Source organism: Lissotriton vulgaris, chromosome 8, assembly GCF_964263255.1.
Source record: "Lissotriton vulgaris chromosome 8, aLisVul1.2, whole genome shotgun sequence".
NCBI lineage: Eukaryota > Metazoa > Chordata > Amphibia > Caudata > Salamandridae > Lissotriton > Lissotriton vulgaris.
Genome location: NC_141696.1, coordinates 1,001,992,412 through 1,001,995,161, shown reverse-complemented (window position 1 = coordinate 1,001,995,161; position 2,750 = coordinate 1,001,992,412). Strand labels below are relative to the sequence as shown.

At 50.9% G+C, this 2,750-nt stretch overlaps 1 pseudogene; it reads right to left on the bottom strand.

The window, feature by feature from the left end:
• Positions 1-741: 741 nt before the first annotated feature.
• Positions 742-1,757, bottom strand: LOC147698237 (28S ribosomal RNA; annotated as a pseudogene).
• Between the last annotated feature and the right edge of the window lie 993 nt (positions 1,758-2,750).

Below are 2,750 nucleotides of genomic sequence, written 5' to 3'. Positions count from 1 at the left end.
CCCGGTGGACCCCAGTCTCCAGCACCCAGACCCTCGGCCGGAACCAAGGAGGGTTAAGCCCAGGCCATGTCCTCTCCCCGACGGCCTGCCCGGGGAGCCCATTCCCTCGACTATTAAGCCCCGACATAGTGGGGGCTTATAGAATTTTGGGGGAAGGACAAAAATTGGAGCTAGCACGGCCACCAGCCCGCAGGGCCATCTGGTCATCTAGCCCGCAGGGCCATCTGGTCACCCTGCACGCAGGGCCATCTGGTCACCCTGCACGCAGGGCCATCTGGTCACCCTCCCCGCAGGGCCATCTGGTCGTGCAGCCAGGTGACCAGATGGCCCGGGATGAGCCAGGTGACCAGATGGCCTGGGAGGGTGGAATACCCAGTCGCCCTTGCAGTCCGGTGAGGGTGGCTGGGTGCACCGAGGCAGCCGCTCTGGAGGCTCCTTCCCCCGGGTGGCTGCTGGTCACCTCCCTGCCCGACTTGCCCGGGAGCAGCGGGAAGGGGAGGCCTGGCCAGTGGCCCAGGCCATCTGGTCACCCTGCCGACCTGTGAGGGATGGTGGCCCCCATCCCCGCACCCCAGTGGGACAGGGAGGGGGAGGCCCCGTGCCGAAGGGCACGTGGTGGAGGCGGCCTCCCGCGGACCCGCATTACCCCCTCTGCATCCCTCCCGCCGGCCTGGCAGCAGAGGGACCCACCCCTGGGTGTGGTGGAGGGAGGCGTCTGCGGGCACCCATGCATGGAGAGACAAAAGCTTGGCTCAGAGGATGACTTTCAACAGAGCTCAGCGAGGTAACTGCTCTGCTACTTACGAAACCCTGACCCAGAATCAGGTCATCTACGAATGATTTAGCATTTAGCACCGGGTGCCCCACGAACATGCGGTGCATTAAGGGAGATGGAGGCGGCCCCCTTCCGTCTGCACTCCGGTTCCCAAGCGAGCAGCTCTACGCACTGGCCCCCCAAGAGAGGCCGGCTATCCCAGGCCAACCGAGGCTCCACGGCACTGCGGTATCGTTACGGTTTAGGGGGATTTTGACTTAGAGGTGTCAGTCATAATCCCACAGATGGTAGCTTCGCCCCTCAGCCAAGCACATACACCAAATGTCTGAACCTGCGGTTCCTCTCGTACTGAGCAGGTTTACTATTGCAACAGCACATCATCAGAGGGTAAAACTAACCTGTCTCAAGACGGTCTAGACCCAGCTCACGTTCCCTATTAGTGGATGAATATTCCAACGCTTGGTGAATTCTGGTTCACAATGATAGGAAGAGCCGACATCGAAGGATCAAAAAGCGACGTTGCTATGAACGCCTGGCCGCCACAAGCCAGTTTTCCCTGTGGTAACTTTTCTGACACCTCCTGCTTGAAACTCAAAAATTCAGAAAGATCGTGAGGCCCCACTTTCACGGTCTGTATTCATACTGAAAATCGAGATCAAGCGAGCTTTTGCCCTTCTGCTCCGCGGGAGGTTTCTGTCCTCCCTGAGCTCGCCTTAGGACACCTGCATTATAGTTTGACAGGTGTACCGCCCCAGTCAAACTCCCCACCTGCCACTGACCCCGGAGCGGGTCGCACCTGGCACAAGCCAGAAGCGAGAGCCCCACGGGGCTTGCCCCCGCCTCACCGGGTAAGTGAAAAAACAAGAGTAGTGGTATTTCACCGACGGCCCGAGGGCCTCCCACTTATCTTACACCTCTCATGTCTCTTCACAGTGCCAGACTAGAGTCAAGCTCAATAGGTCTTCTTTCCACACTGATTCTGCCAAGCCTGTTCCCTTGGCTGTGGTTTCGCTAGATTGTAGGTAGGGACAGTTGGAATCTCGTTCATCCATTCATGCGCGTCACTAATTAGATGACGAGGCATTTGGCTAATCTGTACCACCTCGCAGAGGCTCATTCTGGGTTATTATGCTGCCCATCAGCGTCAATTCGGTTTTGCTTCCAACAATACAACATTCTTTCGCTCCGGAGTACAGCCACAAATGCTGTCCTCACTGGAACTGGGATCACGTATAGACCAGAGATAGTACACCCGCAGTACTATTCCAACAATTTTAAGATTGTCTACGAACAGTCCTGAGAAATTAAAATATGATTAGCAGGACATCAATAATCAATGTGTGGTAATTATGTGTATGCGATTATTTGAGACCTATTCATCATTCAAGACATTTCAATAAGTATGATGTACACACTTTATTGTTATAAGCACACATATATATAAAATAAGAATACACATCTACAAGTTGCACATCTAATTAGAAAAAGCACATCTACAAAAATTCACATCTATATAAATGTAAATCTATACTAACTCTTGTGTCAACTATAAACCTATATGTTAAAACATTATGCTTTATAAGGGTGACATGTGTGCTGCAAGAAAGTGTACATCTCAGTATAAGCTTGAAACTTAATTGTCCATGAATACTTGGCACATTTTAAGAGTGTCCATTAAAGTAGTCAGGCAAACATTTTTCTTGAATGGAAATGCCATTTGTAGACCTAAATCAGCCAGAACAACATAATTACATTGTGGCCAAATACCACGACATCCAACGATAAAGCCATGAAATGTATTTATTTATTTATTTATTTTATTTATTTTTTTAATAAATTTTTAAAACCTTTATTGTAGTAAAGCACACAGCTATTCAGCCTAACATCCCGGAGGCAAGGCAGCATGGTGTCAGAAGAAGTAGTGTGCAAAGCGATTCATATCAGGACAATGCAGGTTGTTTTTTTATTTTATATA